Here is a 16,388-nt window from a genome sequence, read left to right as displayed (position 1 = left end):
TATTATTAATTATTTTACGCTATATGTGATATTTTATTTGTTTTAATACTTTAGTACATCGTTTTTTTAAATCTTTCTAGTACTTAAATTATGACCGCCCACTCGTTTCGCTCCTAGTTATTTTAAATCCATCCAAAGGTCATCTGGAAGAAATCGCAGATAGCGATAAGACCGCCATTTGTACTTCCTGTTATTACACCATCTCTGTTCTATATTTATTATTCTTTACATATTGATGTACAATAAAGAGTTTAAATAAATAAATAATTTGTGCTTTTTATATTTAATTCTTTATTTGTATTTAGACAAGATAATAATATAACATTAAAGATCGTTAAATATAGTTTATTGGTAAGGAATATTCTCATGTCGTTACATGGAGTTTGAACCCACAACTTCACAGATTATACATATAGCTCCGAAATTAACATGGGCAATAATATAAAGCCAAGCCGAATTTCGGTCACTGCGGCCAATTTCACCGGAGATCAGCCAAGGTGATATTATAGTGCACAAGTGTGTGCAATACACAGGTGCACTCTGTGTTCCTTCACTCTTCGGTCATGATCGGAGAGAGATCAGGCGCTGGACCAACGGCTTTACGTGCTTAAATAAAATATGCACCTTTTAAAAGATTCTTTGACCATTAGACAAGTCTTCAGAATAAGTTCGAGTAAAAATGATTCCAACATCGCTTTAATGTGGCGCATTACGTCGCCACCTTGAATATTTTGCTCTCCTTTAAATAATTCAAGTGGAAACCGCTTGCCGTTCGCTTACTTGCACTGATGTCGGTAAGATTTTTTTCTTATTTCAATAGTTGTTCTATGTGCAGCGGTATAGAGTGTAAATTTGTTTGTCTCTTACGTTGAGGGGTAACTCTTGCTTATTTAAATGACATAATTATTTGTAACGTGACGCTGAATTATTAGATATGGTTTTCTAACCAGTATTAGGCCAGCGTGGTGGACTCAGGCCTTAAACTTAGTAGTAAAGACTTGCCTAATGAATCAGGTTATGACACACACACAACATCACGCATTTATCCCTGAAGGGATATGCAGAGGCGCAACTAGGCCAGCCACTTTTCGCCAAGTGTGTTCCGTCCCATGATGTAATAGGGAGCGAGCCTATCGCCATATCCAGCACAAATTCGAGACTCCGAGCTGATACTGAGCAGAAAACCCAAATATTACTTTGCCCCACCAGGGATTCGAACACAGGACCTCAGAGCGCTGTCGTACCACGTATGCAGTACAACTAGTTTATTACAGGATTTACATAAAGAGGAAAATTAAAAATAATTTTAAATTCTTTTTAAAGAGGAAATATTACTTCGAACCGACCTTTTTGATAGTGTTAGACTACAGAATTCAAAACGTCAATTAAAACATCAAACATTTCATTCACAACCAACGCGGTACACAACACGACCCGACTACACCGGTCCAACATTGTTTACCCGCCCTGGATATCCAACCCGGGGCCTCTGGTCGAGGTAACTGTGTCGTATCGTTTAACGCAATCGTGTTGCAAACTGTAACTGTGTTTATAAGCTCTGTTATTCGTAGTAGAAATGTTTTGTCTTGGTTTAGTGGGTACTGAGACATGAGGTTTTGAGTTCGATTCTCGGGCCGGGAAAGAGAAAATTTAAAAATATGGCTAGGATTGTTATTAGCATGGCATCGTAGCAAGCATATTGTCTAGGTGGCGTAGTTGTAACGCGTACGCGATCTGACTACCTGTGGTCCTGGGTTAGAATCCCGGGTCGGACCAAATTAACTGTGACAAAGGATTTGCATGAGAGCAGCTTGCCAGGCATTGCAAATGCGCTAATTTTATTTTGACGTGTTAATAGGCAAGCAGAGAGAGAAAGAGAGAGAGAGCACTTAATCATTTCTTTGATAATTTTATACTATACATCATAATGAATGTCGATTATGTTAAATGGCCACATAATGTAATATAGTTTATCGGCTCGTTTGCTACCCACAACGCCTTCACTCCGCGCCACTCATCAACACAATGTTCTATCTACCCGCGGTTTTGCGTCGTATACAGTTCGAGACGACAGACGGAAATAATTATAAATATATCCATACACCACAGACTGGCGGGGGATAATCATTTTTTGCCAATTGACATTTACGATTAGATGCATTAGAGTCACTCTCCCGGGCTCTTATAATAAAAATGCACCAGTTTATTACGTCATACCCTTATCAGAGTGGGATAGAAGGAACATATTACCAGGAAAATGACCATTCCAACCAATACATTATGCATGTATAGATTACTCTCGCGTCAAATCGTATGTCGCTTACATAATATCTATTATCTATTATGGTAATGTTATACAGCGGATATGATTGCGTTACAAGATGCTATATAATTTATGGCTGCGGCTTTGATTGATTTCTTGAGATTTCCATAATGTAGTGGATATATGGAAGCACTGGTGGTAGGTTTCTCATATGTGAGAGTCCGCCTGGGTATATACCAATGCAATGTCTGTTTCCGCTGCCAAGCAACAGTGTGTAGTGTGTTGTTTGTTTGAAGAACATTGTAGCCTGTGAACTACTGGACAAAATAAGACTTAACATCTCATGTCTCAGGATGGCGAGCGCAGTGGAATACCAAACAATACTTTGTAATTCAAGGTGTTGGATGGTGATTTTACTGTTTATGGTCGTATCGCTTATCAGACGAACAGAATGCCTGTCTCGTCAACAAATAATTTAATATTTATTTTATATTTATATCCAAATACGATGGATTACCACATAACCATTACCTTCATTTATACAAAAAAGTATTGTTTCCTAATTTTATTAACACAAGCTATGACATACGCAACTTCATATCAGAGGTCACGTCAAGGGCTTGTACGTCTCTATCTGACAGTTTCCACACTTTATATTCCATTATTTGTTAATAATTAATTTTTGATTGTCTTAATACTCGGAAATAGAGATGAAGTTTCCTTAACACAATTATTCATGAAGGGAGGATCTTAATGTCTTTAGATCTATTTATAAACCGGTATCTACTAATAAGGGACTAACGTGATATTTTTTCCATTATCTCTAGTCTGTACTCCCTTTTAGATTTTGTATAAAATACAAACAACACTTAAATTTTATAAGCAGGTTACATATTGCATTAAACTTAGTTGCGGTTCGGCATTCAAAAAGAATTGAAATAATTATTTTTATTATAAATTACTGGACCTGGCAGACGTTCATGTTCTACGTTGATCGCATTTTATATAAACTACTGTCCCTCTTTTTCGATCTTGATAACAGCGCCATCTATCGGTTCCAATTATCCTATGTTTCAAGTTGGATCCAACCACACCCCTCACATTTTTTATTGACATGGAAAGTGGTATCAGAGATAGCGTACTCGAAAAAAAAATTCGTACACAAATATCAACCAATTTTCCAACTTTTTCCGAAGCATTTCCAATATTATTCTTTTAAACAAGTATTGTCCTGACAATTGGGAACATAACAAAAAAGAAATCAGCCAAATTGGTTGAGTTGTTCTCAAGTGATACTCTTACAGATATGCGACAGTTGATTTTTATTCATATAAATTGCAGTTCTGTTTTGAAAATTTAGACAAAACCTAAACCATAAAAATGCTACACCAATCTATAAACATTATAGAGAAACTCTTAAAATGAAGATTAACTATATTACTATACAACAATTTGCATCAAAACCCGTTCCGTCTGCATTGACAATAACAAAATTTCTGTTACTTTGCCTAATTTTTGATGTTTTGTGGCAACTCTTATTTTACTTTAGCGACGTTGGTGCCATTTCTTATAGTTTTACCTTAAGAGTTAAGGCATAGTTTGCTGTATTTCTGCCGCAGTTCACTGCTATAGAAGTGTCGTGGCTTTTAGTGCTACCAATTCGAAACATTAGCATTCTACGTCAAGTTATATTAATACATATTTGCATAGTTGAAGCCTTATACTAGTTACAACTGGATCTAGCTATCTATCTATCTAGATCTAGATTGGATTCATTCAATGTATAATGTATCAGGTGTTATACTGTACGTCCTGTTCAAACAATAGTGTTGAATCGCGAGAGGTAACCATATATAGTCAACACTATCAGAATTCTATTCCAAGTTTTTTTATATATACACGTGCATAGCAAAGTGAAATCACTGGGCATGATGGTAAGTTCATTGTGGTTCAATAGAATGTCGACTATGACGACTCCTCGACAGTCGACACAATTACGTTGGAACAGGATATACACAGGCTGATCCCGGAACGCGACCCACTTACGTGGGACACTATGGTGGGTTTTAACACTTTGTGTACGGTGGTCGCTATCTGGTCGGATATAAAATATATTCTACCACTAGAAAACAACTTAAATTATTTATAGTTGTCAGGTGCAATTTGGACACAGGTTGATTCCGGAACGCGATACACTTACGTGGGCTACTATGGTGGGTTTAAACGCCTTGTGTACGGTGGTTGCTATTTGGTCGGATATAATATATATTACCACCAGCAAACAACTTACTTTATTAACACTTATCAGGGGCAATAGGATCAGTTTGCCCGTGTATAAAAAATGCACGACGGGACAAGAAAACCACTTACCTGGTGATCAATGTTATCATCAGTCTGCTATGCCCGAATAAAAAAAGCATGACGAGACGAGCAATCCAATCTCTTTGTGGTCAGTGTTATAGCTTGTTCAATAGTGGGACAATACGTATACTAAACTAATAATATTTTAATGAAAAAAAAACATATGTAGATAATACAAAAAAATCTTGAGTTATTTTCTTACACCTAAGTTTATTTCGATAGCCTAGTTGGGTGTGGAACGGACCGCCAAGACACACACACACACACCTCTGACTTTTCTAAAAATCATGTGTGTATTCTTTGTGAATTAATTGTTCACTTTAACGGTGAAGGAAAACATCGTGAGGAAACCTGCACATCTGAGAAGTTCTCTATAGGAATTTCGAAGGTGTGTGAAGTCTACCAATCCGCACTAGGCCAGCGTGGTGGACTACTATTATTATTATTATTAAGTGTTATTTAATTGTGAGCTGATAATATTTTTATACAAAAACAAATAGAATCAAGTAAAGAAAAAAGTATCTTGACTTTTTTCTGGCACTTAAGTGTTATTTAATCGATTTAGACTAAAAAGTTCGCTCGTTCTCAGTGGTACAAGATACCTCTTTAATAATGTTCCTCAGGGATTCCCCTAGACATTGCAGCGAAGAGATAATTATTTTCGCGACGTAAAAAGTATCGGGCATTTTTAAAAAATACCCTCGACAATGAGGCACTCAAAAATGTATCTTATTCCTTTAGTAATAGTCTATCAATTTGTAACATTAAATTTTTAAAAAGTTTTTAGATAAGTTGTTATAGTAAGAAGTAAAGTAAGATAAGAAGTATGCTAATTAATTGAATTCAAACCACAAACGAAATTGGTACATCTACTAATTTATCATCTTGAATAAAATACACTCACGCCTTATATACGCGAAGGGGTAGACAGATGCGCAACTAGTGGACCCACTTCTCGCCGTGTATATTTCGTCTCACGATATGGAACTAACCTGTCGCCATAACGGACACAAATTCTCGACTCCGGGCCGATACTGATTAGAATTCTTGAATACTTTTGAATAACTGGTGATAGATCTCTCATATGTAAGAGCTTGCCTACCACCAAAATTTCTAATTTTGCCGTCAAGCAGCAGTGTGTCGTCACTGTTGTGTTCTGGTTTGAAGGACATTGTAGCCAGAGTAACTATTGGACATAATAAGACCTAACATTTCATATCTCAGGATGGCGAGCGCAGTGGAATACCGAACAATACTTTGTAATTTAAGGTGTCGGTGTTTCTATTGTTTATGGGCGGTCATATCACTTACATAGGCGAACGTCAAGCTCATCTCGTCATTTAAAGTAATACAAAAAGTTATAAATTAAAGTACTAATTACTAAGCATGGCCCGTCGACATACTTAAGTTTATTATCTATTCTATGCACCCAACTCAAAGCTCAAGACGTTAATTAATCTAATGAATGATTGGCAGCGCTTGGCTCTAATTATTTTGTTGAGAGGAAAGAGTTGTGAATGGATCGTAATTATCGCTCCGAAGGCGTACCCTTTTGTTTTGTCAATCTCATTGGCCACTGTCTAATTGGATAAAATAGCTGTTTGAGCTCCAGATTTGAGTTTGGTTTTCAACTTGTAATTTGGCTGGTTACTTTTTGTTTAATCACTTTATTTGTTGTTAACAGGAGCAAGTTACAGCTAAAGTAAAATAGAAGAGTTGCTGGAACACAAACGTCGCTAATGCTTAGTTTAGACTGGCAAAGTTTTTCAGGAATATATTGAAATAAAGAAGCATATATTTGTATATTGTACAAATATTTTTTTTTTATGCGGGCGCAGCAAATTGTCCCCACTCCACCTGATGGTAAGTGTAGGGATGTCCATGTCAACTGACGAGAAATGATTACCCCTCGCCAGTCGCCACAATTATGCCGGCCTGTTAGAACCGAATATACCTACACAGACTGATCCCAGAAGGCGACACATTACGTGAACCACTATGGCGGGTTTTAACATCTTGTGTACGGTTGTCACTATCCGGGCGGACATAAAATATATCCTACCACCAGCAAATTTTATAACAAGATAAAAATTTATAACAAAGTAACACCTACGTAATGGGTGCGGGCAACGTGCATCCCATGATACTGTAGAGAAGGTTCCGTATCATAAGGCGGTGACCTTAGTCCAGTGTCATATATTGCTTTATATACTAGCGACCCGCCCCGGCTTCGCACGGGTGCAATGCTGCCTATTTAATGGATGTTATTATTATACATATAAACCTTCCTCTTGAATCACTTTATCTACTAAAAAAAAACCGCACCAAAATCCGTTGCGTAGTTTTAAAGATTTAAGCACACATAGGGACAGAGAGAGCGACTTTGTTTTATACTATGTAGTGAAGTTGATGAATGGTGTTGCTGTAGACAGTCATAGCAGTAGTCAGCTTGCTCATATAATCAATAAATCTTAAAAAAAGGCTAAAATTTATATATTGCTTGAATCAGAAGACCACCATTGATTAAATCACTTTTTAAACAATGAAAGTGAATAAAAATCTGTTCATCTATTCGAAAGCTACGATGATACAAACAGATATTGTACGTCAAACATATATTATCACTTTTCGGAAGACTAACACCTCAGACCCCCTTGACCATGATGGCTGCAAAGCCATTGAAAAGCCGGTAAAACATTATTTAAAAAAAAACGCGATAGAATGCGTAAAATACTTTTATATACCTCTCTCCAGTCTTCGAAACGTCGGGAGAAAATTATAATATATAAAACCGCGATAATCTAAAAACTAGTTTTATTTCAATACCTCTTTTGCGTCAGGGATTAAAAATATTCAACAAGCCATATTTATCAATACGGAAGCGAAGAATTTCTTCAAACACGAGACAGCAGAGTAATTAAAGCCCTGCGCCATTACACCGCTTCTTCGATGCAAAGTGATTTTTTTTACGCCGTCTCAAAGCCCAATGCAACCGCGCAGATAGCATTTTAAAAAAGTTTAATTGTCTCTCCAAGTGAGATTTCTTGGTAAGTTATACGGGCGCCTTTATTAAATACTTTTTAGTTTGAAATTTATTGGAAACTAAGGCGTTGTCAGATGTTGCGCGAGAGACAAAATGACGGCTAGGAGTTAGTGTTTTGTTTTTATAATTTAACTCCCTTATTCATAAACGTTATTTATATAAAGATGGAGCATTGCTGTGATAACAAGTCTGTTTCTCAGTGCTGACGGCATGGCCGCCTTCGCAGTGCATAGACATAGGGCCGTTGTGATTGGCTAATATTGAGATACAACTTTAATCTAGTTGGCTGTCGGATAAACAAAGCTGAACAAAGATCAAGCTGTCAGATAAACAAAGTTGAGAAACAGACTTGTTATCACAGAAATGCTCCGTCCTTAGATGAATAACGTCTATGAATAAGGGGGTATATCTATATCTATACTATTATATAAAGCTAAGTTTGTTTGAACGCGCTAATGTCACGAACTATTGGTTCGGATTGAAATTCTTTTACTGATAGTCCATTTACCGAGGCTATTTAACACCACGTTATGACCGACAGGTGCGAAGAAAAATGTTACAAAAACGGGGAAATTTTATTTCTTTTGAGAGCTTCCGTTGCATGTACTGAGCAATGTGAAATATAGTTTCGACAGTCAACTAAGTTGCTCTAATAGAGCTGTTGCGACTTAGTTTGATAGCCATTGAATAAAAACGAAATACTAACGCTTCGTAGGAATTTTTAGTTATAAGATTCGATATTTCCTTTTGTTTGTATAGAAAACTTAGAAGTTTAAAGAACTGTTTCATATCAAATTAATAATAAAATTATGGAGAAAAATAATGAAATAAAAAAATATTTACATAAAAATAGAATTACAAGCAATTTTTTCAAAACCCATATCAGACTCTGTATCGTAGTGTTTTATGTAAAAGTAACGTCACAAGGAGTGCGCTGTTTAAAACAATAACAAAGACAATAAAAAAGCCTTTAATTAAATGAGAAAACTTTGTACGTTTGACAATTTAAGTAGGATCAATACAATTAAATGTCTATGAAATTGTAGTCATTTGGTTTTTCATAAATCTTCCGTGTATAAATAGGAACAGTTTAACGTCTTCTGTAATTTTATTTTTAGCTTTCCAGTAATTTAATTCATTGATTTAGTCGAATAAACGCACGTAAATTGAGATTGCGTAGCAATATTTATAAATATTGTCGCATAAATAGTCTTTTACAGTTTATGTTGTAATTCTTGGAACATTAACTATGAAATTGGACACTGATATGAGGTTGTATTCGCTAGACTACTACATTCTCACTTATTTAAACACGCCTAAACGCACGCACTCAGAAAATGATAGGAAAATAAATATACATATTTTTAAATAGTGTTCCTTTTTTGAATGATTATTAAGATTTTATGTTTAACTAGCTTCCACCCGCAGCTTCTAAAAATGGAGGAGGTGCTCAATTTTTCGGGATGTTTTTTTAATGTATGGTGGTATGCAGGTGGTCCGATTGTCCGGTCAGGGTCTGATGATGGGATCCTGGTTAAATCGAAGGAAGCATATAGCATGATTCAGTATTCACGCGTGATGGCTTATTATTAGCGTATTTTATGTATAACTTTGGTGTTTCTATACCGATTTCTATGATTCTTTCTTATGGAATATTTAATAATGTGAACTTTTTTAATTAGGGATGACTGAGAGTGTTATAAACGTAAGAGTAGACAAATATAATGAGAAAGCTTCGAACTGCTAAGCTATCGGGAGTTAAATGTGTTATTGTGAGTCAACCATAAAAGATAGACATATGCTGTCGTGGGATATTTTTTATACAATTTTAAGGAGAACATTTCCGTCATACATGATTTCTGTGTAGCTTTAACCATTAAGGTTGCAGACGCGACGGAAGCTTAAAAAATGGAGTAACTTCTCCCGTTTTCCCAACATTTTCCTTCACTGCTCTGCTCCTATTAATTGTAGCGTGATGAAAAGTATACTATAACCAGCTCAGGAGTATGAAAAATAATTGTACCAAGTTTCGTTAAAATCCGTCGATTAGTTTTTGTTTCTATAACGGTTATACAGACAGACAGACAGACAGACAAAAATTTTACTAATTGCATTTTTGGCATCAGTATCGATCCCTAATCACCCCCTGATAGTTATTTTGGAAATATATTTCATGTACAGAATTGACCTCTCTACGGATTTATTATAAGTATAGATTTGCCAAAAAGGCTATGCATTTATGAAAATATTTTTACGTAATTCCTTTTGCATAATGGAAGACTGTTAAATTTTAAAGTATTAAAACACTTCACTTAACTATGTTGGATATATTTTATATCCAACTTGATTAATAATAATGTGAATAATGTGTGCTTTAAATTTTAATTCACTTCGAGCGTCCTTTACTGTATATTTTTCGTTGCATCTTTAATAAGGTTGCTGAGGTCTCATGTTCTATCCCCGGGTCGGGCAATGATATGGGGTTATCTACTTAGTATTTAGCCTGAAGTCTCAAACTTGTGCCCGAAATGGTCATAGGCTCACCCCTTACCATGGTGGGAATACTCACAGTGGAAAGTAGGTGCACTACTTGCGCCTCCGCCCACCCTTAGAGGATTAAAAGACGCGATTGTTAGTGTTTCAAAAGGGCTATTTATATTTCCGAATTATTTTCTTATCTCAAAAACTGGGATTTTGTCATTAGTTTCTTTTATTCTAACAACCATAAGGTATAAATTATATAGTGTCAATTATAACCGTTGCGTTTTTCGAAAGTTGGTAAAGTAATTATAGCCTTAGGACTCTCTGATTACTAGATTTTTTCTCGATATCTCCACAAAATATGTTCCTTACCGAATTTCTTATTTGTTCTATAGAATTATAAATAAATATATCCATCCGTCTTACAACCAGATCACATATGGTAACTCAAAACTTTGTACTCGCCTGGTTTAAAATTTTAGCGCTCTTCTATTTTTCTCAGGTGATAGCTACACACACGTAGGAGTGAAATTATGGTCACGACATCGCTTCAAGAAATTTAATGATACTGAATCTTGGTTGGTTTTCCAATTCTCAAACCGTATTTTGTTATCACGCGTAATGTCAAGGGAGTTGAAGCTCACGCCCCGTTGAGACATTATCTCGGATGACAAACCTTTCTTTAACCACATATAAAGAGCAAAACGTCTGATAATAACCGAAAGCAACACCAAAATTTAAATTTCAAAACTCCAGACTCGTCATCCGTAGAACATATTTACATAAACATATTCAGCGAAACTTGAAGGACTAGACTAAGAGAAAGAACTTCCGAATAACATTCGAACTAGGAACTTGTGGAGTTCAAAGTTTCGCTTATTTTGACATCCTTTATGTCGAATTGAGGTGGCAGGAATTAGGTCGTACCCTCATTCGAACATAGGTCATTGACACAGGATATCGTAGGTCTAAGCTGGTTTAAATAAAGGTCGTTCAGATTAATCTAGCCAATAAATTGACTGATTTATTTAATGTTGATGTTACCAATTTAGATATTTCCAGATTTTTTTGTATCATAAATAGCTTCATTCATTGCACTATCAGTATCGTTCCTAGTAAAAAACGATTTTATCAAGGATCAAACCAATGTAATATTCCAACTTCTGCGTAGAAAAAAAATCTTCCTATGATTGTCTGGAAGAGATCGCTCTTAGCGTTAATACCGCCTATTGTTGCAATAGTTATAGTTAATTAGTATTAGGTTTTTTTTACTTATCTAGTATGTGGTGTTGTCAAGAATTATCTGTCTATCTTTAGTAATGATTGTATAACTTAGAGATCAAGCAATAAGACTTGATGTGAAGGAATCTTCATCAGATTAACACAACAATACCAAATGAAACGTAGATAGATGTTTTGCCGTCGTTACAGAAAAAAAAACTTTTTGATACCGGTACAGTCATTAACTGACGAGTTATCTAATACGCCTGTTTTGTCACTAATACCCAGTTTTTATCCCCAATATTCAAGTTTTGTTACTAATATTCAGGTTTTGTTACGAATACACAGGTTTCATCACTTGTATGCAGGTTTTGTCACTGCTACAAAGGTTTTATAATTTATAAATACTTGTTCAGTGTCGGTTTTGGCTCAGAAGCGCCTTCTTCCTAATAGTAAAACAAGACTTGTATAGTCATTGATTTATTCAAACCGTTATTCTATCCTACCATCCAAGAGTCGTACTAATAGATGCAACTCAGCTGCGCTCTGAAGTGCGATATCAGCTGATACGGCAATGAAGCCCAGCATCTTAAGATACTCACACAACACACACACACACAACATCACGCATTTTATTCCCGCAGGGGTATGCAAAGGCGCAACCATGGCACCTACTTTTCGCCAAGTGTGTTCCGTCCCATGATGTGATAGGGGGCGAGCCTATCGCCATATCGGGCACAAATTCCAGACTCCGGGCTGATACTGAGCAGAAAAACCCAAATATCACTTTGCCCGACCCGGGATTCGAACCCAGGATCTCAGAGCGCTGCCGTACCGCACATGCAGTACAACTACGCCACCGAGGCAGTCTTAAGATACTCGCTATTTAATAAACTCACTTTAACATCAGCACAAATGATATCTTAAGTTTCAATACTTGTTCAAGTTAACCTGATACTATAAGTGAGGACTTGTTATTGGCTTTCATTTTAACACAATTGTTATATTTAATTACTTATAGCTGTTAGTCAATAATAAAATATAATAAAAAAATATATATGGCGGATTATGACAGTTATGTTTATTTAACAGCGCCGATTTGAGAACATGCTCTTAAGTGATAGTTTAAGCTTGATTTAAATAGTTCAATACATTAAATGTCTACTTGAGAGCTTACTCAAAGGTGAGATTCATTTATAATACGAGTCTAAGTCATCATTTTCGTTGATTAGAACTAGAACTTTTAGACGATTTTTCAGTATATTAACTAAATATATATATATTTTGTTACTTGTAGGATATTTTTATCCGTCCGAATAGTGAACATCGTGATTCTAAATCATCATCTCCATTGATTAGAACTGGAATTTTAGACGATTTTTCAGATGATATTTTCTCCTTATATACATATTTTGTTAGATGTAAGATATTTTTATCCGAATAGTGAACACGATTCATAAGATGTGAAACCCACTGTAGTAGTTCAAGTAAACGTCTCGCGTCCCGGTCAGCCTATTCGATACCACTCCAATCATTTGATTTATTAATGGCTAGGTATTGCTTGCGGCTTTGCTCGCATGAAAAGCCTTTCCCGATATGAAAGTCCCTAAATCACTGTAGCAATCCGTAGTGCCATCGCCATCTATTTCAAAATTCCAATATTTCCAAAGCCTTCCGAAATGTTTATTACTCGGGTGATTCATCGATGCTTCGGTAAATAATAATTTTATAGGCACAACAGGCCTCTTATATTGATTGAGGTATCTTTGATAAGGTATAGAACTTGTATACTATACTGGTGGTTTCTCATATGTGAGAGTCCGCCTGGGTGGGTACCACCGCAATGTCTATTTCAGCCGTCAAGCAGCAGTGTGTAGTCATTATTGTATTCCGGTTTGAATGGCTTTGTAGCCAGTGTAACTACTGGACATAAGACATAACATCTCATGTCTCAGGATAGCGAGCGTGGTGGAATACCAAACAATATTTTGTAAGTCAAGGTGTTGGATGGTGTTTCTACTGTTTATGGGCGGTCATATCCTTCAAAATTAGATGGTATACTTGCCTCATCATAAAATGAAATAAAATAGCCATGTAGCATAAAATAAACTTTTTTTTAAACTATTAAGGATTCTAGAGTAAAAGGCTTTAAATTCTAAAGTAATATTGCTGAAAAAAAATGAAAGATATTACGCCTTTATCACCACCTGATTGTGTGTTCCGTCCCATGAGGTAATAAAGTGCAAAATTATCCGTTATATCTGGTATAAAAAAGGCAACTATAATAAATGGACCTGGCATTGCTGTTAAAGTCTAAGGAAAAAAAATACAAGTACCTACCAGTTCGTAGACCGCATTATGCAAGGTGCATACTATGGTACCTACTATCTTTTAAAATTATTGATTTATAATAAGCGTCTTAGCCCCAAGAATTAAAAACAAAAATTTATTTGTACAAAATTATTAAAAAAAAAAAACGCAGAACACGATGAAATGACAAAGGCGTTAGAATTAAACTATTTTTTTTTCGGATTTTATCGCGGTTTTAATGTTCTAGTTTTCTCCCGACGTTTCGAAGACTTTGCAGCCTTCATGGTCACGGGGGGACTGAGAATAAAATCCGAAAAATAGTTTAATTCTAATGTCTAACATTCGCGTAAACATAAGAAATCATTATAACAAGGGTGTTTATAAGTTTATAGTTATAACGATTTGGAGTGTCGAGAGATAAAATATCTCTCCGTAACATTTTGATGTATCGATTTTGACATATTTCCTAACATTTTGATGCGTTTTTATTTTTAAAGTAACACTAATAAATACCTACACATATTAGTAGATACTATGATAGATACATTTATGTGTCACGTTTGTAAAATCATGTTTTTATACAAATGGCTGAGAAGGTAAGAGTATTTATGAGAAAGTTGAAAATTCTTGTGCTAATGAAGCGGCAGTCTTGTTTTAGTTAAGATTTATGCGAAGACCTTGCGTAGCAGAATAAATTTTCTTAATTATGCGGTTGACTTTTATAAACATCCTTAACAATCTCGGCTTTAAATATTAAGTACTTTTTATAAACTACAGCTTTTTTCAGTTTCTGTATTTTTACTTATAAATATACAACCTATTGTATCATTTCAGCTCAGGTATAAAATTGTTAAGGATAAAAGAAGGAAAATGTAACATAGCAATAGAAATGTACAATAAACTCCTCTGAAAGGCATATTTTTTTACCATCCGAATGTAGATTTTAAGCGCGCAACCGAAAACTCGTTGAAATATTTTCCTTTTCATCTGGCGTGTCAATAGAGCTACTATCATGTCGGTATTTAAAAATCGTTCCAATTTCAAACGTATATTTTTTTCTTACAATTATAAATATTAATAAAAATTAATTACCTGGCTGTTTCTGTTTCAAACCCGTCCCGTAAGTACGATCATTTTAACATTTCGATACGTCCACTATCCCACATCTGTTAAATAACACATCATTCGCCTCAGACCGTACTAGCACTAACACTGGCCACTAAAGAAAATGTTTAAATAATAAAATTTTATTTATTTTTAATGTTCAAATTTTTGAATTTGGAATGACATCGGTGTCGAGTGCCGGCGAGGTGTGGCGTGCGTGCTGCCCGACAACACACAGTCAACTGACGCGAGGGCGGGACGGCGAGGCGCGCGCAAAACTGTTGAATCCGTTGGATCGGATCCTGCGAGTTGCGAAAAATTGAGTGCTGTGTGGACGGTTACTATTGTTTTTTTAGAGCGCACTTACGTCGTCTATATGTGGCCAGTATTTTTTAAAATATAAAAAGCTTTTTTTACTAATCGGCCTTGGCTTGTAGAGTGCAGGTTTTATTTTTTATTGTCTATGTTGGCCTTCCAAATATTATTTGCAGTTTTCTTTATTTTAAATAATGTTTATGCCATGCTTACCTTGTTATTTTTGTATTGCTCTGTTTTGATACTAACAGTCACTCATATAATAATATTACCAATTCAAAATGATGTGTTGGTACTATCGCTGTAGATATGCATTGGTTTTAATGTATGTATAGGGAAAATGTTAAGTTTATTAATTATTTCAAATAAAAATCAGATTAACACGAATTATAAACTGGTGGTATCAGTCAGCATCACGATTTAATGATACAGGAAGGTAAATGCTAGATTTAAAAGCAGAAAAGATAGTATTTATATTCAAAGACCTTAAGTACTTTCAATTGGGCGAACTTAACCTATATGTCAAGATTCATTTACTAGTTAAGCGTCGTAAACAAAAATAATTTTATATCTTACTAATATCCCGATTGTGGACCCACACCTTAACATTAGAGAACGGTTAGATATATCGTCCACCATTATTTAAATCTTTCCAGGTAAATTTCAAGAAAAAGATCCTCAGGAAGTTTTCCTTCTGTACATGTATGATTATAATAAACAAATACATTGTATTTACAGCCTGGCAAAGTGTCTCCACTGCACCTCATAGTAAATAAATCGGGGTGCAATACAATGTCGACTGATGAGTGATGATTACCCCTCGGCAGTCGACACAATTATGCCGGCCTGTTGGAGCTAGATATACACCTGATCCGGGAACGCGGCACTTACGTGTGCCACCATGGCGGGTTTTAACACCTTGTGTACGGTGGTCACTATCTTGGCGGATATAATATATCCTACCACCAGCAAAAAGGTGAGCGATAGATTTAGCAAAAAGCTTTCATGCGAGTGGAGATGCGACGAAAATCTTTTTAAACCATGTGCATTCGCTTGCTCAGACTGTTTGATATGACAATACATTACAACTACATAACATTATAACTACGATTCAACGCTGAGTTTAAAGAAATTTTGCTTAACCAATGGCATTCATTCTCCCTTCTATTCTGTCCACATCACTCTTCCTCAATACACGGTACACCACGCCCTTCCACAAGCTATCCTTCTATACAAAAAGTTGCAAACAAAAAACCATCGACTGATTTACAATAGAAAGTAATACAGCTA

At 35.6% G+C, this 16,388-nt stretch overlaps 1 protein-coding gene across 1 annotated transcript in view; it reads right to left on the bottom strand.

The window, feature by feature from the left end:
• Positions 1-15,035, bottom strand: part of LOC115442816 (5-hydroxytryptamine receptor) — an 85,966-nt gene extending 70,931 nt beyond the window's left edge. Inside the window, exon 1 of the mRNA XM_030167986.2 lies at positions 14,772-15,035. The gene's annotated coding sequence lies outside the window, so the exon portion shown is untranslated. The remainder of the gene's footprint in view (positions 1-14,771) is intronic.
• Between the last annotated feature and the right edge of the window lie 1,353 nt (positions 15,036-16,388).

The sequence above is a fragment of the Manduca sexta genome, chromosome 14 (assembly GCF_014839805.1).
Source record: "Manduca sexta isolate Smith_Timp_Sample1 chromosome 14, JHU_Msex_v1.0, whole genome shotgun sequence".
NCBI classification, from domain to species: Eukaryota; Metazoa; Arthropoda; class Insecta; order Lepidoptera; family Sphingidae; genus Manduca; species Manduca sexta.
This window is presented reverse-complemented; position numbering and strand designations above follow the sequence as displayed.